The sequence below is a fragment of the Rattus norvegicus genome, chromosome 6 (assembly GCF_021556685.1).
Source record: "Rattus norvegicus strain SHRSP/BbbUtx chromosome 6, alternate assembly SHRSP_T2T, whole genome shotgun sequence".
NCBI classification, from domain to species: Eukaryota; Metazoa; Chordata; class Mammalia; order Rodentia; family Muridae; genus Rattus; species Rattus norvegicus.
Genome location: NC_141539.1, coordinates 17,916,531 through 17,943,339, shown reverse-complemented (window position 1 = coordinate 17,943,339; position 26,809 = coordinate 17,916,531). Strand labels below are relative to the sequence as shown.

Below are 26,809 nucleotides of genomic sequence, written 5' to 3'. Positions count from 1 at the left end.
AGATGCTGTGTAGCTGTAAATTGTTTGAAAGCATTTCAGCCTTATGAACACCATCCTCCCTCCATCCCAGATTAACAAATTTCCATATTGATTATGTTTTGGAAACACTGACTTCTTTTAATCAGAACCTGAAGGAACAACTATATGGCTCTCCTATGGCCAAACCCCTGTATCCTTTCTGTGGTTCTACTACCAGTGCCCGCTTCTCTCCCCAGGTTTTGAAGACAGCACAGGACTTTACCACACTTTCCCTAATATTCTTCTGATCCTTTCTTTCTCTCTTTCATTTTCATTTGCAGACACATACATTGACTTGACCTAGGCCTTATATCAACTCCTCACTGAAACAGAAACAAGCTGTCTTCACTCTACCAGTGCCTAGCTGTAACAGACTGATGCTAGAGAGCCAAGGGAGGTGACCCTTTTAATATATGTAAACTGAGACTATAGGAGTCCGTGTATGCAAAGGAAATTAGGGGTTCACGGCTTTAAAGAGCAGGTCTCTCATTATAAGGAAATACCTGTGGAGTATCAGGGGGGAAAAAAAACATGTGATGGAGAGAAAACACATGATCCTACCAGTCTCTAGTTGAGGAGAAGACAGGAAGATGAGTTCGGGGTTAAGAACCAAGAAGCTCATGGTTTTTTTTGTTTGTTTGTTTGTTTGTTTGTTTTTTGGCTTTTTTTATTAACTTGAGTGTTTCTTATTTACATTTCGAGTGTTATTCCCTTTCCCAGTTTCCCAGCAAACATCCCCCTAATCCCTCCCCTTCCCCTTCTTTATGGGTGTTCCCCTCCCCATCCTCCCCCCATTGCCGCCCTCCCCCCAACAATCACCATCACTGGGGGTTCAGTCTTAGCAGGACAAAGGGCTTCCCCTTCCACTGGTGATCTTACTAGAATATTCATTGCGACCTATGAGGTCAGAGTCCAGGGTCAGTCCATGTATAGTCTTTAGGTAGTGGCTTAGTCCCTGGAAGCTCTGGTTGCTTGGCATTGTTGTTCATAAGGGGTCTCGAGCTCCTTCAAGCTCTTCGAGTTCTTTCTCTGATTCCTTCAACGCGGGTCCCGTTCTCAGTTCAGTGGTTTGCTGCTGGTATTCGCCTCTGCATTTGCTGTATTCTGGCTGTGTCTCTCAGGAGCAATCTACATCCGGCTCCTGTAGGCCTGCACTTCTTTGCTTCATCCATCTTGTCTAATTGGGTGGCTGTATATGTATGGGCCACATGTGGGGCAGGCTCTGAATGGGTGTTCCTTCTGTGTCTGTTTTAATCTTTGCCTCTCTATTCCCTGCCAAGGGTATTCTTGTTCCCCTTTTTAAAGAAGGAGTGAAACATTCACATTTTGATCATCCGTCTTGAGTTTCATTTGTTCTAGGCATCTAGAGTAATTCAAGCATTTAGGCTAATAGCCACTTATCAATGAGTGCATACCATGTGTGTTTTTCTGTGATTGGGTTACCTCACTCAGGATGATATTTTCCAGTTCCAACCATTTGCCTACGAATTTCATAAAGTCATTGTTTTTGATAGCTGAGTAATATTCCATTGTGTAGATGTACCACATTTTCTGTATCCATTCCTCTGTTGAAGGGCATCTGGGTTCTTTCCAGCTTCTGGCTATTATAAATAAGGCTGCTATGAACATAGTGGAGCACGTGTCTTTTTTATATGTTGGGGCATCTTTTGGGTATATGCCCAAGAGAGGTATAGCTAGATCCTCAGGCAGTTCGATGTCCAATTTTCTGAGGAACCTCCAGACTGATTTCCAGAAAGGTTGTACCAGTCTGCAACCCCACCAACAATGGAGGAGTGTTCCTCTTTCTCCGAATCCTTGCCAGCATTTGCTGTCACCTGAGTTTTTGATCTTAGCCATTCTCACTGGTGTGAGGTGAAATCTCAGGGTTGTTTTGATTTGCATTTCCCTTATGACTAAAGATGTTGAACATTTCTTTAGGTGTTTCTCAGCCATTCGGCATTCCTCAGCTGTGAATTCTTTGTTTAGCTCTGAACCCCAGTTTTTAATAGGGTTATTTGTCTCCCTGCGGTCTAACTTCTTGAGTTCTTTGTATATTTTGGATATAAGGCCTCTATCTGTTGTAGGATTGGTAAAGATCTTTTCCCAATCTGTTGGTTGCCGTTTTGTCCTAACCACAGTGTCCTTTGCCTTACAGAAGCTTTGCAGTTTTATGAGATCCCATTTGTCAATTCTTGATCTTAGAGCATAAGCCATTCGTGTTTTGTTCAGGACATTTTTTCCAGTGCCCATGTGTTCCAGATGCTTCCCTAGTTTTTCTTCTATTAGTTTGAGTGTATCTGGTTTGATGTGGAGGTCCTTGATCCACTTGGACTTAAGCTTTGTACAGGGTGATAAGCATGGATCGATCTGCATTCTTCTACATGCTGACCTCCAGTTGAACCAGCACCATTTGCTGAAAATGCTATCTTTTTTCCATTTGATGGTTTTGGCTCCTTTGTCAAAAATCAAGTGCCCATAGGTGTGTGGGATCATTTCTGGGTCTTCAATTCTGTTCCGTTGCTCTATCTGTCTGTCTCTGTACCAATACCATGCAGTTTTTATCACTATTGCTCTGTAATACTACTTGAGTTCAGGGATAGTGATTCCCCCTGAAGTCCTTTTATTGTTGAGGATACTTTTAGCTATCCTGGGTTTTTTGTTATTCCAGATGAATTTGCAAATTGTTCTGTCTAACTCTTTGAAGAATTGGATTGGTATTTTGATGGGGATTGCATTGAATGGGTAGATCGCTTTTGGTAAAATGGCCATTTTTACTATATTAATCCTGCCAATCCATGAGCATGGGAGATCTTTCCATCTTCTGAGGTCTTCTTCAATTTCTTTCTTCAGAGTCTTGAAGTTCTTATGGTACAGATCTTTTACTTGCTTGGTTAAAGTCACACCGAGGTACTTTATATTATTTGGACCTATTATGAAGGGTGTCGTTTCCCTAATTTCTTTCTCGGCTTGTTTCTCTTTTGTGTAGAGGAAGGCTACTGATTTATTTGAGTTAATTTTATACCCAGCCACTTTGCTGAAGTTGTTTATCAGCTTTAGTAGTTCTCTGGTGGAACTTTTGGGATCACCTAAATATACTATCATATCATCTGCAAATAGTGATATTTTGACTTCTTCTTTTCCGATCTGTATCCCCTTGACCTCCTTTTGTTGTCTGATTGCTCTGGCTAGAACTTCAAGAACTATATTGAATAAGTAGGGAGAGAGTGGGCAGCCTTGTCTAGTCCCTGATTTTAGTGGGATTGCTTCAAGTTTCTCTCCATTTAGTTTAATGTTAGCAACTGGTTTGCTATATATTGCTTTTACTATGTTTAGGTATGGGCCTTGAATTCCTATTCTTTCCAGGACTTTTATCATGAAGGGGTGTTGAATTTTGTCAACTGCTTTCTCAGCATCTAATGAAATGATCATGTGGTTTTGTTCTTTCAGTTTGTTTACATAATGGATCACGTTGATGGTTTGCCGTATATTAAACCATCCCTGCATGCCTGGGATGAAGCCTACTTGATCATGGTGGATGATTGTTTTGATGTGATCTTGGATTTGGTTTGCCAGAATTTTATTGAGTATTTTTGCGTCGATATTCATAAGGGAAATTGGTCTGAAGTTCTCTTTCTTTGTTGGGTCTTTGTGAGGTTTAGGTATAAGAGTAATTGTGGCTTCATAGAAGGAATTCGGTAGTGCTCTGTTTCAATTTTGTGGAATAGTTTGAATAATATTGGTATGAGGTCTTCTATGAAGGTCTGATAGAATTCTGCACTAAACCCGTCTGGACCTGGGCTCTTTTTGGTTCGGAGACCTTTAATGACTACTTCTATTTCCTTAGGAGTTCTGGGGTTGTTTAACTGATTTATCTGTTCCTGATTATACTTAGGTACCTGGTATCTGTCTGGGAAATTGTCCATTTCCTGCAGATTCTCAAGTTTTGTTGAATATAGGCTTTTATAGTAAGATCTGATGATTTTTTGAATTTCCTCTGAATCTGTAGTTATGTCTCCCTTTTCATTTCTGATTTTGTTAATTTGGACACACTCTCTGTGTCCTCTCGTTAGTCTGGCTAAGGGTTTATCTATCTTGTTGATTTTCTCAAAGAACCAACTTTTGGTTCTGTTGATTCTTTCTATGGTCCTTTTTGTTTCTACTTGGTTGATTTCAGCTCTGAGTTTGATTATCTCCTGCCTTCTACTCCTCCTGGGTGTATTTGCTTCTTTTTGTTCTAGAGCTTTTAGGTGTGTTGTCAAGCAGGGGACATATGCTCTTTCCTGTTTCTTTCTGCAGGCACTCAGCGCTATGAGTTTTCCTCTTAGCACAGCTTTCATTGTGTCCCATAAGTTTGGGTATGTTGTACCTTCATTTTCACTAAATTCTAAAAAGTCTTTAATTTCTTTCTTTATTTCTTCCTTGACCAGGTTATCATTGAGTAGAGCATTGTTCAATTTCCACGTATATGTGGGCATTCTTCCCTTATTGTTATTGAAGACCAGCTTTAGGCCCTGGTGGTCTAATAGCACGCATGGGATTATTTCTATCTTTCTGTACCTGTTGAGGCCCGTTTTTTGACAAATTATATGGTCAATTTTGGAAAAGAACCATGAGGAGCTGAGAAGAAGGTATATCCTTTTCCTTTAGGATAGAATGTTCTATAAATATCGGTTAAGTCCATTTGGCTCATGACTTCTCTTAGTCTGTCTACGCCTCTGTTAATTTCTGTTTCCATGATCTGTCCATTGATGACAGTGGGGTGGTCCTACTATTATTGTGTGAGGTGCAATGTGTGTTTTGAGCTTTAGTAACGTTTCTTTTACGTATGTAGGTGCCCTTGTATTTGGGGCATAGATATTTAGGATTGAAAGTTCATCTTGGTGGATTTTTCCTTTGATGAATATGAAGTGTCTTTCCTTATCTTTTTTGATGACTTTTAGTTGAAAATTGATTTTATTTGATATTAGAATGGCTACTCTAGCTTGCTTCTTCCGACCATTTGCTTGGAAAGTTGTTTTCCAGTCTTTCACTCTGAGGTAGTGTCTGTCTTCTTCTCTGAGGTGTGTTTCCTGTAGGCAGCAGAATACAGGGTCCTCGTTGCGTATCCAGTTTGTTAATCTATGTCTTTTTATTGGGGAGTTGAGGCCATTGATGTTGAGAGATATTAAGGAATAGTGATTATTGCTTCCTGTTATATTCATATTTGGATATGAGGTTATGTTTGTGTGCTTTTCTTCTCTTTGTTTTGTTGCCAAGACGATTAGTTTCTTGCTTCTTCTAGGGTATAGCTTGCCTCCTTATGTTGGGCTTTACCGTTTATTATCCTTTGTAGTGCTGGATTTGTAGAAAGATATTGTGTAAATTTGGTTTTGTCATGGAATATCTTGGTTTCTCCATCTATGTTAATTGAGAGTTTTGCAGGATACAGTAACCTGGGCAGGCATTTGTGTTCTCTTAGAGTCTGTATGACATCTGTCCAGGACCTTTTGGCTTTCATAGTTTCTGGCGAAAAGTCTGGTGTGATTCTGATAGGTCTGCCTTTATATGTTACTTGACCTTTTTCCCTTACTGCTTTTAATATTCTTTCTTTATTTTGTGAGTTTGGTGTTTTGACTATTATGTGACGGGAGGAGTTTCTTTTCTGATCCAATCTATTTGGAGTTCTGTAGGCTTCTTGTATGCTTATGGGTATCCCTTTCTTTAGATTAGGGAAGTTTTCTTCTATGATTTTGTTGAATATATTTACTTGTCCTTTGAGCTGGGAGTCTTCGCTCTCTTCTATTCCTATTATCCTTAGGTTTGATCTTCTCATTGAGTCCTGGATTTCCTGTATGTTTTGGACCAGTAGCTTTTTCCACTTTACATTATCTTTGACAGTTGAGTCAATGATTTCTATGGAATCTTCTGCTCCTGAGATTCTCTCTTCCATCTCTTGTATTCTGTTGGTGAAGCTCGTATCTACAGCTCCTTGTCTCTTCTTTTGGTTTTCTATATCCAGGGTTATTTCCATGTGTTCTTTCTTGATTGCTTCTATTTCCATTTTTAATTCCTTCAACTGTTTGATTGTGTTTTCCTGGAATTCTTTCAGGGATTTTTGTGACTCCTCTCTATGGGCTTCTACTTGTTTATTTATGTTTTCCTGGAATTCTTTTAGGGATTTTTGTGATTCCTCTCTGTAGGCTTCTACTTGTTCTCTAAGGGAGTTCTTCACATCTTTCTTGAAGTCCTCCAGCATCATGATCAAATATGATTTTGAAACTCGATCTTCAGACCCGGTGAGAGAGAAACCCAACCGCCTGGTCAGGCGGGCACTCCTGAGGCTGCAGAGCAGAAGAGACCACCAACACTGCTCACCCCTGCCCACATCCCTGGCCCAAGAGGAAACTGTATAAGGCCTCTGGGCTCCCGTGGGGGAGGGCCCAGGAGCGGCAGGACCCCGCCGGACCCTGAAGGAAACAGACCGGATAAACAGTTCTTTGCACCCAAATCCCGTGGGAGGGAGAGCTAAACCTTCAGAGAGGCGGACAAGCCTGGGAAACCAGAAGAGACTGCTCCCTGCACACACATCTCGGACGCCAGAAGAAAAAGCCAAAGACCATCTGGAACCCTGGTGCACTGAAGCTCCCGGAAGGGGTGGCACAGGTCTTCCTGGTTGCTGCCGCTGCAGAGAGCCCCTGGGCAGCACCCCACGAGCAAACCTGAGCCTCGGGACCACAGGTAAGACCAAATTTTCTGCTGCAAGAAAGCTGCCTGGTGACCTCAAGACACAGGCCCACAGGAACAGCTGAAGACCTGTAGAGAGGAAAAACTACACGCCCGAGGCAGAACACTCTGGCCCCATAACTGACTGAAAGAAAGGAAAACAGGTCTACAGCACTCCTGACACACAGGCTTATAGGACAGTCTAGCCACTGTCAGAAACAGCAGAACAAAGTAACACTAGAGATAATCTGATGGCGAGAGGCAAGCGCAGGAACCCAAGCAACAGAAACCAAGACTACATGCCATCATCGGAGCCCAATTCTCCCACCAAAACAAACATGGAATATCCAAACACACCAGAAAAGCAAGATCTAGTTTCAAAATCATATTTGATCATGATGCTGGAGGACTTCAAGAAAGACATGAACACACTTAGGGAAGCACAGGAAAACATTAATAAACAAGTAAAAGCCTACAGAGAGGAATCGCAAAAATCCCTGAAAGAATTCCAGGAAAACACAATCAAACAGTTGAAGGAATTAAAAATGGAAATAGAAGCAATCAAGAAAGAACACATGGAAACAACCCTGGATATAGAAAACCAAAAGAAGAGACAAGGAGCTGTAGATACAAGCTTCACCAACAGAATACAAGAGATGGAAGAGAGAATCTCAGGAGCAGAAGATTCCATAGAAATCATTGACTCAACTGTCAAAGATAATGTAAAGCGGAAAAAGCTACTGGTCCAAAACATACAGGAAATCCAGGACTCAATGAGAAGATCAAACCTAAGGATAATAGGTATAGAAGAGAGTGAAGACTCCCAGCTCAAAGGACCAGTAAATATCTTCAACAAAATCATAGAAGAAAACTTCCCTAACCTAAAAAAAGAGATACCCATAGACATACAAGAAGCCTACAGAACTCCAAATAGATTGGACCAGAAAAGAAACACCTCCCGTCACATAATTGTCAAAACACCAAACGCACAAAATAAAGAAAGAATATTAAAAGCAGTAAGGGAAAAAGGTCAAGTAACATATAAAGGGAGACCTATCAGAATCACACCAGACTTCTCGCCAGAAACTATGAAGGCCAGAAGATCCTGGACTGATGTCATACAGACACTAAGAGAACACAAATGCCAGCCCAGGTTACTGTATCCAGCAAAACTCTCAATTAACATTGATGGAGAAACCAAGATATTCCATGACAAAACCAAATTTACACAATATCTTTCTACAAATCCAGCACTACAAAGGATAATAAATGGTAAAGCCCAACATAAGGAGGCAAGCTATACCCTAGAAGAAGCAAGAAACTAATCGTCTTGGCAACAAAACAAAGAGAATGAAAGCACACAAACATAACCTCACATCCAAATATGAATATAACGGGAAGCAATAATCACTATTCCTTAATATCTCTCAATATCAATGGCCTCAACTCCCCAATAAAAAGACATAGATTAACAAACTGGATACGCAACGAGGACCCTGCATTCTGCTGCCTACAGGAAACACACCTCAGAGAAGAAGACAGACACTACCTCAGAGTGAAAGGCTGGAAAACAACTTTCCAAGCAAATGGTCAGAAGAAGCAAGCTGGAGTAGCCATTCTAATATCAAATAAAATCAATTTCCAACTAAAAGTCATCAAAAAAGATAAGGAAGGACACTTCATATTCATCAAAGGAAAAATCAACCAAGATAAACTCTCAATCCTAAATATCTATGCCCCAAATACAAGGGCACCTACATACGTAAAAGAAACCTTACTAAAGCTCAAAACACACATTGCACCTCACACAATAATAGTGGGAGATTTCAACACCCCACTCTCATCAATGGACAGATCATGGAAACAGAAATTAAACAGTGATGTAGACAGACTAAGAGAAGTCATGAGCCAAATGGACTTAACGGATATTTATAGAACATTCTATCCTAAAGCAAAAGGATATACCTTCTTCTCAGCTCCTCATGGTACTTTCTCCAAAATTGACCATATAATTGGTCAAAAAACGGGCCTCAACAGGTACAGAAAGATAGAAATAATCCCATGCGTGCTATCGGACCACCACGGCCTAAAACTGGTCTTCAATAACAATAAGGGAAGAATGCCCACATATACGTGGAAATTGAACAATGCTCTACTCAATGATAACCTGGTCAAGGAAGAAATAAAGAAAGAAATTAAAAACTTTTTAGAATTTAATGAAAATGAAGATACAACATACTCAAACTTATGGGACACAATGAAAGCTGTGCTAAGAGGAAAACTCATAGCGCTGAGTGCCTGCAGAAAGAAACAGGAAAGAGCATATGTCAGCAGCTTGACAGCACACCTAAAAGCTCTAGAACAAAAAGAAGCAAATACACCCAGGAGGAGTAGAAGGCAGGAAATAATCAAACTCAGAGCTGAAATCAACCAAGTAGAAACAAAAAGGACCATAGAAAGAATCAACAGAACCAAAAGTTGGTTCTTTGAGAAAATCAACAAGATAGATAAACCCTTAGCCAGACTAACGAGAGGACACAGAGAGTGTGTCCAAATTAACAAAATCAGAAATGAAAAGGGAGACATAATTACAGATTCGGAGGAAATTCAAAAAATCATCAGATCTTACTATAAAAACCTATATTCAACAAAATTTGAAAATCTTCAGGAAATGGACAATTTCCTAGACAGATACCAGGTATCGAAGTTAAATCAGGAACAGATAAACCAGTTAAACAACCCCATAACTCCTAAGGAAATAGAAGCAGTCATTAAAGGTCTCCCAACCAAAAAGAGCCCAGGTCCAGACGGGTTTAGTGCAGAATTCTATCAAACCTTCATAGAAGACCTCATACCAATATTATCCAAACTATTCCACAAAATTGAAACAGATGGAGCCCTACCGAATTCCTTCTACGAAGCCACAATTACTCTTATACCTAAACCACACAAAGACACAACAAAGAAAGAGAACTTCAGACCAATTTCCCTTATGAATATCGACGCAAAAATACTCAATAAAATTCTGGCAAACCGAATTCAAGAGCACATCAAAACAATCATCCATCATGATCAAGTAGGCTTCATCCCAGGCATGCAGGGATGGTTTAATATACGGAAAACCATCAACGTGATCCATTATATAAACAAACTGAAAGAACAGAACCACATGATCATTTCATTAGATGCTGAGAAAGCATTTGACAAAATTCAACACCCCTTCATGATAAAAGTCCTAGAAAGAATAGGAATTCAAGGCCCATACCTAAATATAGTAAAAGCCATATACAGCAAACCAGTTGCTAACATTAAACTAAATGGAGAGAAACTTGAAGCAATCCCACTAAAATCAGGGACTAGACAAGGCTGCCCACTCTCTCCCTACTTATTCAATATAGTTCTTGAAGTTCTAGCCAGAGCAATCAGACAACAAAAGGAGATCAAAGGGATACAGATCGGAAAAGAAGAGGTCAAAATATCACTATTTGCAGATGACATGATAGTATATTTAAGTGATCCCAAAAGTTCCACCAGAGAACTACTAAAGCTGATAAACAACTTCAGCAAAGTGGCTGGGTATAAAATTAACTCAAATAAATCAGTTGCCTTCCTCTATACAAAAGAGAAACAAGCCGAGAAAGAAATTAGGGAAACGACACCCTTCATAATAGACCCAAATAATATAAAGTACCTCGGTGTGACTTTAACCAAGCAAGTAAAAGATCTGTACAATAAGAACTTCAAGACACTGAGGAAAGAAATTGAAGAAGACCTCAGAAGATGGAAAGATCTCCCATGCTCATGGATTGGCAGGATTAATATAGTAAAAATGGCCATTTTACCAAAAGCAATCTACAGATTCAATGCAATCCCCATCAAAATACCAATCCAATTCTTCAAAGAGTTAGACAGAACAATTTGCAAATTCATCTGGAATAACAAAAAACCCAGGATAGCTAAAGCTATCCTCAACAATAAAAGGACTTCAGGGGGAATCACTATCCCTGAACTCAAGCAGTATTACAGAGCAATAGTGATAAAAACTGCATGGTATTGGTACAGAGACAGACAGATAGACCAATGGAATAGAATTGAAGACCCAGAAATGAACCCACACACCTATGGGCACTTGATTTTTGACAAAGGAGCCAAAACCATCAAATGGAAAAAAGATAGCATTTTCAGCAAATGGTGCTGGTTCAACTGGAGGGCAACATGTAGAAGAATGCAGATCGATCCATGCTTATCACCCTGTACAAAGCTTAAGTCCAAGTGGATCAAGGACCTCCACATCAAACCAGACACACTCAAACTAATAGAAGAAAAACTAGGGAAGCATCTGGAACACATGGGCACTGGAAAAAATTTCCTGAACAAAACACCAATGGCTTATGCTCTAAGATCAAGAATCGACAAATGGGATCTCATAAAACTGCAAAGCTTCTGTAAGGCAAAGGACACTGTGGTTAGGACAAAACGGCAACCAACAGATTGGGAAAAGATCTTTACCAATCCTACAACAGATAGAGGCCTTATATCCAAAATATACAAAGAACTCAAGAAGTTAGACCGCAGGGAAACAAATAACCCTATTAAAAAATGGGGTTCAGAGCTAAACAAAGAATTCACAGCTGAGGAATGCCGAATGGCGGAGAAACACCTAAAGAAATGTTCAACATCTTTAGTCATAAGGGAAATGCAAATCAAAACAACCCTGAGATTTCACCTCACACCAGTGCGATTGGCTAAGATCAAAAACTCAGGTGACAGCAGATGCTGGCGAGGATGTGGAGAAAGAGGAACACTCCTCCATTGTTGGTGGGATTGCAGACTGGTAAAACCATTCTGGAAATCAGTCTGGAGGTTCCTCAGAAAATTGGACATTGAACTGCCTGAGGATCCAGCTATACCTCTCTTGGGCATATACCCAAAAGATGCCTCAACATGTAAAAGAGACACGTGCTCCACTATGTTCATCGCAGCCTTATTTATAATAGCCAGAAAATGGAAAGAACCCAGATGCCCTTCAACAGAGGAATGGATACAGAAAATGTGGTACATCTACACAATGGAATATTACTCAGCTATCAAAAACAACGAGTTTATGAAATTCGTAGGCAAATGGTTGGAACTGGAAAATATCATCCTGAGTGAGCTAACCCAATCACAGAAAGACATACATGGTATGCACTCATTGATAAGTGGCTATTAGCCCAAATGCTTGAATTACCCTAGATCCCTAGAACAAACGAAACTCAAGACGGATGATCAAAATGTGAATGCTTCACTCCTTCTTTAAATGAGGAAAAAGAATACCCTTGGCAGGGAAGGGAGAGGCAAAGATTAAAACAGAGACTGAACGAACACCCATTCAGAGCCTGCCCCACATGTGGCCCATACATATACAGCCACCCAATTAGACAAGATGGATGAAGCAAAGAAGTGCAGACCGACAGGAGCCGGATGTAGATCGCTCCTGAGAGACACAGCCAGAATACAGCAAATATAGAGGCGAATGCCAGCAGCAAACCACTGAACTGAGAATAGGTCCCCTATTGAAGGAATCAGAGAAAGAACTGGAAGAGCTTGAAGGGACTCGAGACCCCAAAAGTACAACAATGCCAAGCAACCAGAGCTTCCAGGGACTAAGCCACTACCTAAAGACTATACATGGACTGACCCTGGACTCTGACCCCATAGGTAGCAATGAATATCCTAGTAAGAGCACCAGTGGAAGGGGAAGCTCTGGGTCCTGCTAAGACTGAACCCCCAGTGAACTAGTCTATGGGGGGAGGGCGGCAATGGGGGGAGGGTTGGGAGGGGAACACCCATAAGGAAGGGGAGGGGGGAGGGGGATGTTTGCCCGGAAACCGGGAAAGGGAATAACACTCGAAATGTATATAAGAAATACTCAAGTTAATTAAAAAAAAAAAAAAAAAAAAGAAACTCGATCTTGCTTTTCTGGTGTGTTTGGATATTCCGTGTTTGCTTTGGTGGGAGAATTGGGCTCCGATGATGCCATGTAGTTTTGGTTTCTGTTGCTTGGGTTCCTGTGCTTGCCTCTCGCCATCAGATTATCTGTAGTGTTACTTTGTTCTGCTATTTCTGACAGTGGTTAGACTGTCCTATAAGCCTGTGTTTCAGGAGTGCTGTAGACCTGTTTTCCTGTTTTCTTTCAGCCAGTTATGGGGACAGAGTGTTCTGCTTTCGGGCGTGTAGTTTTTCCTCTCTACAGGTCATCAGCTGTTCCTGTGGGCCTGTGTCTTGAATTCACCTGGCAGGTCGCTTGTAGCAGAAAAGTTGGTCTTACCTGTGGTCCCGAGGCTCAAGTTTGCTCGTGGGGTGTTCCTTATGAGCTCTCCGTGGTGGCAACAACCAGGAAGATCTGCGCTGCCCTTTCCAGGAGCTTCTGTGCACCAGGGTTCCAGATGGCATTTGGTGTTTTCCTCTGGAATCAGTAATGTGTGCAGAGTGCAATCTCTTCTGGTTTCCCAGGTGTGTCTGCCTCTCTGAAGGTTTAGCTCTTCCTCCCTCGGGATTTGGGTGCAGAGAACTGTTTATCTGGTCGGTCCCTTCAGGTTCCAGTGGTGTCTCAGACGCAGCGGACCTGCTGCTCCTGGGCCCTCCTCTACGGGAACCCAGAGGCCGTATACAGTTTCCTCTTGGGCCAGGGATGTGGGCAGGGGTGGGCAGTGTTGGTGGTCTCTTCCGCTCTGCAGTCTCAGGAGTGCCCACCTGATCAGGCGGTGAGGTCTCTCTCCCACGGTGTTTGGGAGCAGAGAGCTGCTGCGGGCAGGGATCCGCGGGTGTGGGACTCCCGCTAAATACCGGAATTGTCTGGTCCTAGAGGAATTTTGCCTCTGTGTGTCCTGAGTTCACCAGGCAGGTCGCTTGCAGCAGAAAAGTTGGTCTTACCTGTGGTCCTGAGGCTCAAGTTTGCTCGTGAGGTGTTGCTTATGAGCTTTCCACGGCCGTAGCAAGCAGGAAGATCTGCGCCGCAGAAGACATTCCTGAGACCGGCCCCTGCGGGTGCGGTATGGCTCCCCCATCCGACCCTCGCAGGTCGCTCTCTCTGAGCGCACTCGAAGCTCATGTTTTTTAATAAGACCTTCTCTAGACAGTGATTCCTCCTGGATTCACTGAATTCGGGTACTTGTATGCTCAGGGAATGCCAAATGTCAACCAGAAGTCTTAGGGGCCCAAAGAAGATATTCTACAGAGCCTGAGGAGAGAACACATGGTCCAGTTTACTTTATTATTTAATATTGAATATTGTTAATACTCAGAACAAGATTTGTAGCCGGTCTCTGCTTCATAGGGGAAGTGCCTCAGCCGTCTCTGCAAGCCTAATTTTTATCACCTACAGAAGATTCTAATTATCTGATGAATAAAAAAGACAAAGGTAAGGAGATGGAGATGAAGTTAGAAAGAAGTTGTGCGATACCCATAATAAGTATGGCGGCACTGGACCCAACATTGAAATTTCTGTCTACTTTTAGGTATGATTGACAATGGCAGATTCTCCTTATTTCTTGTGGTTCCACCTGTTACATTTTTTCCTCCATCTTTATTAAATTGGGTATTTCTTATTTACATTTCAAATGTTATTCCCTTTCCCGGTTTCCATGCCAAGATCCCCCTAACCTGTACCCTTCCCCTTCTATATGGGTGTTCCCCTCCCCATTCTCCCCCCATTACTGCCCTCCCCCCTCAAGAATCCCATTCACTGGGGGTCCAGCCTTGGCAGAACCAAGGGCTTCCCCTTCCACTGGTGCTCTTACTAAGATATTCATTGCTACCTATGAAGTTGGAGCCCAGGGTCAGTCCATGTATAGTCTTTAGGTAGTGGCTTAGTCCCTGGAAGCTCTGGTTGCTTGGCATTGTTGTTCACATGGGGTCTCAAGCCCCTTCAGCTTTTTCAGTCCCTTCTCTGATTCGAACAGGGGCTCCTGTTCTCAGTTCACTGGTTTGCTGCTGGCATTTGCCTATGTATTTGCTGTATTCTGGCTGTGTCTCTCAGGAGAGATCTACATCCAGTTCCTGTCAGCCTACACTTCTTTGCTTCATCCATCTTATCTAGTTTGGTGGCTGTATAAGTATAGGCCACAGGTGGGGCAGGCTCTGAATGGACGTTCCTTCAGCCTCTGTTCTAAAATTTGCCTCCCTATCCCCTCCCAAGGGTATTCTTGTTCCCCTTTTAAAGAAGGAGTGAAGCATCCACATTTTGGTCATCCGTCTTGAGTTTCATGTGTTCTGTGCATCTAGGGTAATTCAAGCATTTGGGCTAATAGCCACTTACCAATGAGTGCATACCATGTGTGTTTTTCTGTGATTGGGTTACCTCACACAGGATGATATTTTCCAGTTCCAACCATTTGCCTACGAATTTCATAAAGTCATTGTTTTTGATAGCTAAGTAATATTCCATTGTGTAGATGTATCACATTTTCTGTATCCATTCCTCTGTTGAAGGGCATCTGGGTTCTTTCCGGCTTCTGGCTATTATAAATAAGGCTGCTATGAACATAGTGAAGCATGTGTCTTTGTTATATGTTGGGGCATCTTTTGGGTATATGCCCAAGAGAGGTATAGCTGGGTCCTAGGATAGTTCAATGTCCAATTTTCTGAGGAACCTCCAGATTGATTTCCAGAGTGGTTGTACCAGTCTGCAATCTCACCAACAATGGAGGAGTGTTCCTCTTTCTCCATGTCCTTGCCAGCATCTGCTGTCACCAGATTTTTGGATCTTACCATTCTGACTGGTGTGAGGTGAAATCTCAGGGTTGTTTTGATTTGCATTTCCATTATGACTAAAGATGTTGAACATTTCTTTAGGTGTTTCTCAGCCATTTGGCATTCCTCAGCTGTGAATTCTTTGTTTAGCTCTGAACCCCATTTTTAATAGGGTTATTTGTCTCCCTGCGGTCTAACTTCTTGAGTTCTTTGTATATTTTGGATATAAGGCCTCTATCTGTTGTAGGATTGGTAAAGATCTTTTCCCAATCTGTTGGTTGCCGTTTTGTCCTAACCACAGTGTCCTTTGCCTTACAGAAGCTTTGCAGTTTTATGAGATCCCATTTGTCGATTCTTGATCTTAGAGCATAAGCCATTGGTGTTCTATGCGGGAAAATTCTCCAGTGCCCATGTGTTCAAGATTCTTCCCCACTTTTTCTTCTATTAGTTTGAGTGTGTCTGGTTTGATGTGGAGGTCTTTGATCCACTTGGACTTAAGCTTTGTACAGGGTGATAAGCATGGATCGATCTGCATTCTTCTACATGTTGACCTCCAGTTGAACCAGCACCATTTGCTGAAAATGCTATCTTTTTTCCGTGGATGAGTTTGGCTCCTTTGTCAAAAGTCAAGTGACCATAGGTGTGTGGGTTCATTTCTGGGTCTTCAATTCTACTCTACTGGTCTATCTGTCTGTCTCTGTACCAATACCATGCAGTTTTTATCACTATTGCTCTGTAATACTACTTGAGTTCAGGGATAGTGATTCCCCCAGAAATCCTTTTATTGTTGAGGATAGTTTTAGCTATCCTGGGTTTTTGTTATTCTAGATGAATTTCCAAATTGTTCTGTCGAACTCTATGAAGATTGGATTGGAATTTTGATGGGGATTGCATTGAATCTGTAGATCGCTTTTGGTAAAATGGCCATTTTTACTATATTAATCCTGCCAATCCATGAGCATGGGAGATCTTTCCATCTTCTGAGATCTTCAATTTCTCTCTTCAGAGGCTTGAAGTTCTTATGGTACAGATCTTTTACTTGCTTGGTTAAAGTCACACCGAGGTATTTTAAATTATTTGGGACTATTGTGAAGGGTGTCATTTCCCTAATTTCTTTCTCAGCTTGCTTCTCTTTTGTGTAGAGGAAAGCTACTGATTTGTTTGGGTTAATTTTATACCCAGCCACTTTGGTGAGGGTGTTTATCAGCTTTAGTAGTTCTCTGGTGGAACTTTTGGTATCACTTTAATATACTATCATATCATCTGCAAATAGTGATATTTTGACTTCTTCCTTTCCAAAATTTATCCCTTTGACCTCCTTTTGTTTTCTGATTACTCTGGCTAGGACTTCGAGAACTATATTAAATTGGTAGAGAGAGAGTGGGCAGCCTTGTCTAGTCCCTGATTTTAGTGCAATTGCTTCAAGTTTCTCTCCATTTAGTTTAATATTAGCTACTAGTTTGCTGTATATGGCTTTTACTATGTTTAGGTATGGACCTTGAATTCCTGTTGTTTCCAGGACTTTTATCATGAAGGGGTGTTGAATTTTGTCAAATGCTTTCTCAGCATCTAATGAAATGATCATGTGGTTTTTATCTTTCAGTTTGTTTATATAGTGGATTACGTTGATGGTTTTCCATATATTAAACCATCCCTGTATACCTGGGATGAAGCCTACTTGATCATGATAGATGGTTGTTTTGATGTGTATTTGGATTTGGTTTGCAAGAATTTTATTGAGTATTTTTTTCGTCGATATTCATAAGGGAAATTGGTCTGAAGTTCTCTTTCTTTGTTGGGTCTTTGTGTGGTTTAGGTATAAGAGTAATTGTAGCTTCATAGAAGAAATTCAGTAGTGCTCCATCTGTTTCAATTTTGTGGAATAGTTTGGAAAGTATTAGTATGTGGTCTTCTATGAAGGTCTGATAGAATTCTGCACTGAACCCATCTGGACCTGGGCTCTTTTTGGTTGGGAGACTTTTAATGGCTGCTTCTATTTCTTTAGGAGTTATAGGGTTGTTTAACTAGTTTATCTGTTCCTTATTTAACTTGGGTACCTGGTATCTGTCTAGGAAATTGTCCATTAACTCCAGATTTTCCTAGGGAACACCTTTTTTTTTCCCCCTCTGGGCTGGTGACCGAACCCAGGACCTTGCGCTTCCTAGGCAAGCGCTCTACCACTGAGCCAAATCCCCAACCCCAACTCCAGATTTTCAAGTTTTGTTGAATGTAGGCTTTTGTAGTAGGATCTGATGATTTTTTGAATTTCCTCTGATTCTGTTGTTATGTCTCCCTTTTCATTTCTGATTTTGTTAATTTGGGCATATTCTCTGTGTCCTCTGGTTAGTCTGGCTAAGGGTTTATCTATCTTGTTGATTTTCTCAAAGAACCAACTTTTGGTTCTGTTGATTCTTTCTATGGTCCTTTTTGTTTCTACTTGGTTGATTTCAGCTCTGAGTTTGATTATTTCCTGCCTTCTACTCCTCCTGGGTGTATTTGCTTCTTTTTGTTCTAGAGCTTTTAGGTGTTCTGTCAATCTGCTGACATATGCTCTCTCCTGTTTCTTTCTGCAGGCACTCAGAGCTGTGAGTTTTCCTCTTAGCACAGCTTTCATTGTGTCCCATAAGTTTGGGTATGTTGTACCTTCATTTTCATTAAATTCTAAAAAGTCTTTAATTTCTTTCTTTATTTCTTCCTTGACCAGGTTATCATTGAGTAGAGCATTGTTCATCTTCCATGTACATGTGGCCATTCTTCCCTTATTGTTATTGAAGACCAGCTTTAGCCTGTGGTGGTCTGATAGGACACATGGGATTATTTCTATCTTTCTGTATCTGTTGAGGCCCGTCGTGTCCAATTATATGGTCAATTTTGGAGAAATTGGTGAGAAGGTATATCCTTTTGTTTTAGGATAGAACGTTCTATAAATATCTGTTAAGTCCATTTGGCTCATGACTTCTCTTAGTCTGTCTACATCTCTGTTTAATTTCTGTTTCCATGATCTGTCCATTGATGAGAGTGGGGTTTTGAAATCTCCTACTATTATTGTGTGAGGTGCAATGTGTGTTTTGAGCTTTAGTAAGGTTTCTTTTATGTATGTAGATGCCCTTGTATTTGGGGCATAGATATTTAGGATTGAGCGTTCATCTTGGTGGGTTTTTCCTTTGATGAATATGAAGTGTCCTTCCTTATCTTTTTTGATGACTTTTAGTTGAAAAATTGATTTTATTCGATATTAGAATGGCTACTCCACCTTGGGTTTTGTCCAAGCAGTAAAATTAGTACTATAAACTTTAAAAAAAAAAAAAAAGAATGGCTACTCCAGCTTGCTTCTTCAGACCATTTGCTTGGAAAGTTGCTTTCCAGCCTTTTACTCTGAGGTAGTCTTTGTCTCTGAGGTGTGTTTCCTGTAGGCAGCAGAATGCAGGGTCCTCATTGCGTATCCAGTTCGCTAATCTGTGTCTTTTTATTAGGGAATTGAGTCCATTGCTGTTGAGAGATATTAAGGAATAGTGATTATTGCTTCCTGTTATATTCATATTTGGATATGAGGTTATGTTGGTGCTTGTCTTATCTTTGTTTTGTTGCCAAGATGATTAGTTTCTTGCTTTTTCTAGGGTGTAGCTTGCCTCCTTGTGTTGGGCTTTACCATTTATTATCCTTTGTAGTGCTGGATTTGTAGAAAGATATTGTGTAAATTTGGTTTTGTCATGGAATATTTTGGGTTGTCCATCTATGTTAATTGAGAGTTTTGCTGGATACAGTAACCTGGGCTGGCATTTTTGTTCTCTTAGAGTCTGTATGACATCAGTCCAGGATCTTCTGGCTTTCATAGTCTCTGGTGAGAAGTCTGGTGTAATTCTGATAGGTCTGCCTTTACATGTCACTTTACCTTTTTCTCTTACTGCTTTTGATATTCTTTCTTTGTTTTGTGCATTTAGTGTTTTGACTATTATGTGACGGGAGGAGTTTCTTTTCTGGTCCAATCTATTTGGAGTTCTGTAGGCTTCTTATATGTTTATGGGCATCTCTTTCTTTAGGTTAGGGAAGTTTTCTTCTATGACTTTGTTGAAGATACTTACTGTCCTTTGAGTTGGGAGTCTTCACTCTCTTCTATACCTTTATCCTTAGGTTTGATCTTCTCATTGAGTCCTGGATTTCTTGTATGTTTTGGGCCAGTAGCTTTTTCCGTTTTACATTATCTGACAGTTGTATCAATGATTTCTATGGAATCTTCTGCTCCTGAGATTCTCTCTTCTATCTTTTATATTCTGTCGGTGATGCTTGTATCTACGGCTCCTTTTCTCTTCCTTTGGTTTTCAAAACCCAGGGTTGTCTCTCTTTGTGCTTTCTTTATTGTTTCTATTTCCATTTTCAATTTCTTCACCTATTTGATTGTGTTTTCCTGTAATTCTTTCAGGGATTTTTGTGTATACTTTCTAAGGGCTTCTATTTGTTTACTTGTGTTTTCCTGCATTTCTCTAAGGAGGTTCTTTATGTCTTTCTTAAAGTCCTCCATCATCATGATCAAATGTGATTTTAAATCTAGATCTCACTTTTCTGGTGTGTTTGAATATTCAGTGTTTGCTTTGGTGGGAGAATTGGGTTCCGATGATGCCATGTAGTTTTGGTTTCTGTTGCTTGGGTTCCTGTGCTTGCCTCTCACCATCAGATTATCTCTAGTGTTACTTTGTTCTGCTATTTCTGACAGTGGCTAGACTGTCCTATAAGCCTGTGTGTCAGGAGTGCTGTAGACCTGTTTTCCTGTTTTCTTTCAGCCAGTTATGAGAACAGAGTGTTCTGCTTTCAGGCATGTAGTCGTTCCTGTCTACTGGCTTTCAGCTATTCCTGTGGGAGTCCTGAGTCCTGAGTCCACTAGGCAGGTCACTTGGAGCAGAAAAGTTGGTCTTACCTCTGGTCTTGAGCCTGAAGTCACTCCTTGGGGCTGGGTTTCAGCTCTCCTTGAGCGCAGCAACCAGAAGGGTCTGCCCCTCCTTCTCCGGGGTCCCTGTGCACAGGGGGCCCAGACGGTACTGGGCGTTTTCCTCTAGAGTCAGAAATGTGGACAGAGAGTAGTCTCCTCTGGTTTCCCAGGAGTGTCTGCCCCTCTGAAGGTCTAGCTTTCCCTCTCATACGATTTGGGTGAAGGGAGCTATTTGACCGGGTCCTTTCAGATCCAGGCGCAATCTGAACCACAGGGCTCCTGCAGCTTGAGTGCCCCCACCTGTGACATTTTAAATGCAATTGTATAAAATTAAGTGAAAAATATATGAAATTATTCAATTTATTGTTATACCAAATAGCCAGAGGCCCTGAAGATCATAATTGAACTCCAAAGGACCTGATTCTCTGGGGCATTTAAATAATAGATCCTATATCTTCTGTCCCCCAAGATGTGATTGCTCAAAAATTATAATTAAAATCACATATGAAGTCTGAACACTACCACCCACAGAGAGAGAGAGAGAGAGAGAGAGAGAGAGAGAGAGAGAGAGAGATGCAACAACACACAATGAAAAGGTTCATATCACACCATCAATTCATACTTTTGGGGGATGGGAAGCTGTGAGGCATGTAACCCTCATTCATTACTCCAATATTTCCCAAAAGCTCAAATGAGAAACTTAAGAAGGACACATGTCCCTAAGAGCTGTCTTAGAACCTGAAGTCTATGGATCATAATAGTCCAAACCTGGCAAGGGAGAGAGTAGAAAACTAACATTCTTGAGTGTGTAGCATGCGTCCACCTCTGAACAGACACCACACATGCATCATACCTTTGGTATCCATGACAACAGTCCTCCATAAGTAGAACTGTGCTATTTTAACAAAAAGGAAAACTGGAGCAAAGATGGTTAAGAGGCCTCAGAGCAATAACTCAGGCTCTATTCCATAAGATTCTACCCCTTTTCTTCTGCCAAATTATAAGGACACTAACTACCGAAGTACCAGGATCTTCACCCTGATGTTACCATCTGTTCCAGGTATAGAAAGAAAGACCACAAAACTGGCAGAACTATTTATATAACAGACTCCAGCAGTTGGATACCCAATGTCTACTCTTTGGTTTTTCCTTCTCTAAGAAATTCCATTTCTAGCCAGGCAGTGCTGGTGCACACCTTTAATCCCAGCACTCACAAGACAGAGGAAGGCGGATCTCTGTGAGATTGAGGCCAGCCTGATCTACACAGTAAGTTCCAGGAAAACTGAGGACGAAAAAAAAAAAAAAGTCCTGAAAAAAATTCTGATTTCTGTTTAACTTTATTCTTTCCCCCTGTTTTCCTCCTCAATACAGAGGTTAGCACATTGCTCACTCTGGGTATAGATTCTGATTTGATTCTGAGCAGATTGATGGGTGGCATTTTTCCCAGTGATACTAATCAATCGCACAGTGCATGCATGACCTAAATCATCCACACAAATTAAGTGCAATCATTTCTCAAATATTTAAAACTTGAGAAAGTCGCCTACCCTTCGCTCTTGGCTCACTCTTTCTCTTTCCTTTCTTCTAAATTTCTTGCATGAAATTGAGAGCTCATGTCTTCTTTTTTTTTTTTTAATTTTATTTATTTAATGTATGAGTGCTTTGCTCCATATGCTCCAGAAGAGGGCATCAGATCTCCTGATAGATGGTTGTGAGCCACCATGTGGTTGCTGGGAATTGAACTCGGAAACTCTGAAAGAGCAGCCAGTGCTCATAACCGCTGAGCCAACTCTCTGGCTTGTCTTCCCAATTCTTATGTGGAGATCTTGTGGCTTGATCCTCAATTCTCTAAAATGAAATAAGATAAAGGGGAAAGGCAAGAGGGAGTGGGGAGAAATGGGGAGAGTTAGGAAACAAACCCATGGAGACTAAGGAATATTAACTTGTTTTTCAGTTAGAGCAGAAAGCTGGTAGAAAACCTTTGGCAAGCTCGTGGTCCTAAGACAGTGATTTGGCTGAGCAGCAAAAACAATTGTAAGTGAATGGATGGAAAGAGCAGATCTATTTCCCCATGGTGTGGGCTAATGTATGATGCTCTTCATTCCCTGTTTATAGATGCAGGGTGCCCAAAATAAGGAAAGATGGGATCCAGTGATGGAGGAAGGAAGAGAAACTGCAGAAGGAAGAGGGGGCTCAGGAGCTACGGATCCACGTGGCCCTCTGGACCCTTCTGATAGCTGAAGGCTTTGCGATCTCCCAGAGAGCAAGAGCTATCCACAGCCAAGCCATGGGAACGTGGGGTGCAGGGAGTGGACGATCATTTAACAGACACTGTTCACAGCAGCAGCACTGTGGAGAAATTTTGAGACAATTACTGGACTGACAGAAAAGGTTAAAGAGAAAAGAGAGGAAACCAGATGAGGGACCCTGAAAAAAACATTTTAAAACCTGAGTTTCAAGACTGGAGAGATGGCTTAAGTTGTTATAGTAAGCTTCCTACTCTTCCAAAGGACTCAAGTTCAGTTCCTAGATATGGATTAGATGGCTCACAGCCATTGAAACTCCAACTCAGGACACTTCAATGCTCTCTTCTGGCACCGGAATGCACACACACACATACACACACACACACACACACACACACACACACACACACACGGCATACAAGCACACAGATATACGCACACATACATAAACACATATATTTAAAAATTAAAAATAAAACCGAATTTCCTACAATCTATTTTTGATGACTGCGTGGCCGAATCTGAATTTATGTTTAATTTCATGTTCGTTTCTTTACTTTAGCATTGAAAGTCTCATACAGTCGGAAGTTCTTGAGTCCTTGACAGGCTAAAATGTCTGACTCCTCCCAAAGAAGACCCATGAGTACCTGATAGGGGATGACTTAAATATCCCCTCCAAAACTCACATCGAAAGGTAATCATCAATGCCACAATGTGGGGTTGTGAACACTGCAAAGTGATTAGGACTCGAGCAGAGCCTCGGTGAGTAGGAGCAGGTCAAGTTACCACAGGCTTGGGTTCGTCTGTCTTTTGTGATCACGTGTCCTGCTGCCACAGCCAAGGAATGGTGCAGAAGCTAGGCTGTTTCTAGATACTCAGGAGATGCACCCAAGCTCTTGAATCTTCTGGTCTCCAGATCTGTGAATGAAATATGTTTTTTCTTTATAAATTTTCCATTATAGGAAAATAAAATAGACTAATAGACATTACCCAGATCTTACACTGGACGTGTTCTCAGTCTAGAATAAAACACTTCAACGGGAACCAAGGAAATCAAAGACGAGGAATTTTTCTGAGCTTAATGGGAGCCACTGGCATCTTGTTATCATCCTGTTTGAGAAAGAAGGTGACTCCAGGGAAGAAGAAACCTGGTCCGGGAGAACCACAGAGGGCAGTGGAGAGTATGAAGGGGGAGGCAAGGCCTGCAGTTCACTGAGACCCATGAGGCAGACGTCAGCCCTTGCTTACTTTGGGAAACTGCCAAGCACCTAATGAACGAAAGAAAGGCTAGTTCGGAGGCCTCTTTAAAATAAATTAACCAGGGAACAATTAACAGCCTTAAATGAACGATTAGCCCAACTGGCAAAGACTTATAAATCTTCCCTGGATCTAAACAGTTAGTTGAAATTATCTGCCTTCAGAGGCAAATTACTCTTTGAGAAATTAGTGGATGTGGGCATTGATGAAGGGCTAGGAGGAAAAGGGTCAATCAGGGCCTCATTCAGAAAGAAGAGATCTGAATTCTTTACTCAGAGCCACAGTAATTAAAGCAACAATGTAACTAAACAGCGCAGGTGTCCTTGGTCATTATCTGGATATAACAGGGTAGTCTTTAGGTCATCTTGGCAGACAGGTTATATACCAAGCTGAGCCAAGGAAAACACAAGCCAGGTAGTCTGCTGGGGTCCCCAGATTCAGTCCGTGGAAGGAACATGGGATAGAAGTGCCTGGTGTTCAGTGAGAATGGCTAAGATCAAAAACTCAGGTGACAGCAGATGCTGGCGAGGATGCAGAGAAAGAGGAACACTCCTCCATTGTTGGTGGGGTTGCAGACTGGTACAACCATTCTGGAAATCAGTCTGGAGGTTCCTCAGAAAATTGGACATTGAACTGCCTGAGGATCCAGCTGTACCTCTCTTGGGCATATACCCAAAAGATGCCCCAACATATAACAAAGACACGTGCTCCACCATGTTCATCGCAGCCTTATTTATAATAGCCAAAAGCTGGAAAGAACCCAGATGCCCTTCAACAGAGGAATGGATACAGAAAATGTGGTACATCTACACAATGGAATATTACTCAGCTATCAAAAACAACGGCTTTATGAAATTCGTAGGCAAATGGTTGGAACTGGAAAATATCATCCTGAGTGAGCTAACCCAATCACAGAAAGACATACATTGTATGCACTCACTGATAAGTGGCTATTAGCCCAAATGCTTGAATTACCGTAGATGCCTAGAACAAATGAAACTCAAGACGGATGATCAAAATGTGAATGCTTCACTCCTTCTCTAAAAGGGGAACAAGAATACCCTTGGCAGGGAATAGAGAGGCAAAGATTAGAACAGAGACTGAAGGAACACCCATTCAGAGCCTGCCCCACATGTGGCCCATACATATACAGCCACCCAATTAGACAAGATGGATGAAGCAAAGAAGTGCAGGCCTACAGGAGCCGGATGTGGATCGCTCCTGAGACACAGCCAGAATACAACAAACACAGAGGCATATGCCAGCAGCAAACCACTGAACTGAGAATAGGACCCCATTGAAGGAATCAGAGAAAGAACTGGAAGAGCTTGAAGGGGCTCGAGACCCCATATGTACAACAATGCCAAGCAACCAGAGCTTCCAGGGACTAAGCCACTACCTAAAGACTATACATGGACTGACCCTGGACTCTGACCTCATAGGTAGCAATGAATATCCTAGTAAGAGCACCAGTGGAAGGGGAAGCCCTGGGTCCTGCTAAGACTGAACCCCCAGTGAACTAGACTGGTGGGGGGAGGGCGGCAATGGGGGGGGGAGGATGGGGAGGGGAACGCCCATGGGGAAGGGGAGGGGGGAGGGGGATGTTTGCCCAGAAACCAAAGAATTATTATTAAGTATTAAATAAATTTTAAAAAAAAAAGAAGTGCCTGGTGTTGCCAAATCTAGTCTATTTGTTGTGATTCTCATCAATTTTTCCATGTTGATATGTATTTACTGTAGCGGACACTGCATTGCATGAACATGTGCTCACATAAGTCTACGATGCACTTGAAGCATATTTCTCTCACCTCTTCCTAACTTCCCTTGCTTTTTCTTGATCCCTCCCTCAGTCCCTTTATTGTTATTATTTTGGGGTTTTTAGGGGGGTTGCGTGTGTGATGTGTGTGTGTCTGTGTGTGTGTGTCTGTGTGTGTATGTGTATGGTGTATGGTATGTGTGTATGTGTGTGTGTATTTGGTATGTAATATGTGTGTGGGGTGTGTGGGATGTGTCTGGTGTGTATGATGTGTGTGTGTGATGTGTGTGTGTGGTATGTGCGTATGTGTGTGTGGTGTGTGTCTGGTATGTATGATGTGTGTGTATGATGTGTGCATGTGTGTATATGTGTACATGCATGCACTCACACCCATTCCTTTGTAGGCAGGTGTGTGAGCAGGTCCACGTTAAAGTCAAAGGTCAGCCTCAGTCACCATTTTCCTTGCCTTTACAGACAAGGTCTCTCACTGGTCTGGAGCTCACCAAATAAGCAAAACTATCTGGGCCAGTGAAACACCCCACCCCACCCCACCCCCATTTTACCCCCAGCTATTAAGTACATGAATTCTTGGAATCAAATTTAAGTCCTCATGTTTCCAAAGCAGCCAGTTAGCACGTGAGAAATCTCCCAGTCACTTGTCAGTCCCCATTTTGTTCCTAGACAGAGTCACTTCTATTCTCAAGTCAATGTGTGTGTGTTATGATACATACATTTTATTATATATTTATATATTCTGTATATAATTTAGGCTCCATAAATGAGAGGAAGCATGATATTTGTCTTTCTGAGTCTGACTTTATTTAATATTGGATTTATTTATTTAATATATCTCCAGTTGTACCTACTTTTCTTCTAATAATATTGCTTTGTTCTTTGTAAATTAAAATCATTCCGTTGTGTATACTTTCCACATTGTATTTATTCATTTTCCTGCTGACAAACACTGTCCAATCACTATGGAAATCAGTATGGAGGTTCTTCACAAAAACTAAAACTTGAACTGCCTCAGGCCCCAGCTATTCCAGTCCTAGGTGTTTGCCCCCAAAACCTCCATACCAATGTATCACTGAAATACTTGCACAGTACTATCTCACTCACATTTAAAGGCATCCTGTCTTCTGCCTTCATTGTAGAAAGGATGTTTAATAATAC

The 26,809-nt window shown here is 41.5% G+C and overlaps 1 long non-coding RNA gene across 6 annotated transcripts in view; it reads right to left on the bottom strand.

The window, feature by feature from the left end:
• Positions 1–13,956: 13,956 nt before the first annotated feature.
• LOC148005069 (uncharacterized) overlaps positions 13,957–26,809 on the bottom strand; it is a 57,122-nt gene continuing 44,269 nt past the window's right edge. For 2 of the 6 annotated variants that reach the window (XR_015622767.1, XR_015622765.1), the window contains exons 2-3: positions 23,310–23,541; positions 22,001–22,225 (exon numbers count right to left, since the gene is read on the bottom strand). This is a non-coding gene — a long non-coding RNA (uncharacterized LOC148005069). Of the gene's footprint in view, positions 14,101–20,365; positions 20,678–21,924; positions 22,226–22,356; positions 22,727–23,309; positions 23,542–26,809 lie in introns of those variants that run through there. The other 4 variants (XR_015622768.1, XR_015622766.1, XR_015622764.1 and 1 more) reach the window with 4 other exon arrangements.